At 24.4% G+C, this 959-nt stretch overlaps 1 long non-coding RNA gene across 1 annotated transcript in view; it reads left to right on the plus strand.

Moving 5' to 3' along the window:
• LOC108750543 overlaps positions 1 to 393 on the plus strand; it is a 1309-nt gene extending 916 nt beyond the window's left edge. The window contains exon 3 of the long non-coding RNA XR_001939438.1: positions 189 to 393. This is a non-coding gene — a long non-coding RNA (uncharacterized LOC108750543). The remainder of the gene's footprint in view (positions 1 to 188) is intronic.
• Positions 394 to 959: the final 566 nt, after the last annotated feature.

Consider the following 959-nt stretch of genomic DNA (forward strand, 5'->3'; position numbering starts at 1 on the left):
TTCTACTTATATAAATCTTTAAGTATATAAGACGTACTTTACAAGTGCTTGATGAATTAAAAAATAAGCAATTGTTTGTGTTAAAACAATATAACGTTGTTTATAAATTAAAGATACTTTTAGTATTATTTTTCTAATCTTTTTACATAAGAAAATATAAAAAGCTTTTATTATTGTTATTTTTGCAGATATTTTCAGTTCGCAAGCAGAGGATAGCGAAAGAATTAATTCGCAAAGCAAATCACATAGCACATGCAGCAATTTAGAAATACACAGGGATTCTTCAAAATAGTTCAATGAAAAATATCTCTGAAAAAAAACAGTGCATTTAGTCTGTTAAGTCTGCTGCAAAATTGTGTTAATAAAAGAATATTGTGATGAAGAAATATATTTTTAGGATATATTAGTATTTTGTTTTTATGTTATATCCATTGTGCCTAGCTAAACATTATATAAATTTCGTCCACGTCAAGATATATTATTTAATATATGTTTTATGAGATCATAACTTTGGAATTCATTTTCTTTAAATATGAATATATATTTGCTTAAAATATTTGTCTTAAAAAAATATTTAATTTTAAAAAAAATTCGAGTTAATTTGTATAATTATTTTAAGATATCTTCTATATATTTGTACAAAATAGTACAACAATAGAATAGATAATATATGTACTTAATATTTCAACCTTTGGTTAAATTATGTTTTTAAATGGCATTTGCTGGCTCAAATGAATAATGTAGTCCTAATTATATTCATAATTGCTATATCCTACTTTTTAATCTATCACGCGCATCGCGATAAAATAAATAGTGTAGCATGCAATATATCTCAGATATGACAGTAAAGTTTCTGCTTATCCCATTGTGATTAAGTCTATACTTAGTCAATGTCGAGACTAAACGTTAAATCTAGATCTAAAGTTTGTGAAATTTATATTAAGGCTCCCGATTCTTTA

Source organism: Trachymyrmex septentrionalis, unplaced genomic scaffold (genome assembly GCF_001594115.1).
Source record: "Trachymyrmex septentrionalis isolate Tsep2-gDNA-1 unplaced genomic scaffold, Tsep1.0 scaffold37, whole genome shotgun sequence".
Classification (NCBI taxonomy): Eukaryota; Metazoa; Arthropoda; class Insecta; order Hymenoptera; family Formicidae; genus Trachymyrmex; species Trachymyrmex septentrionalis.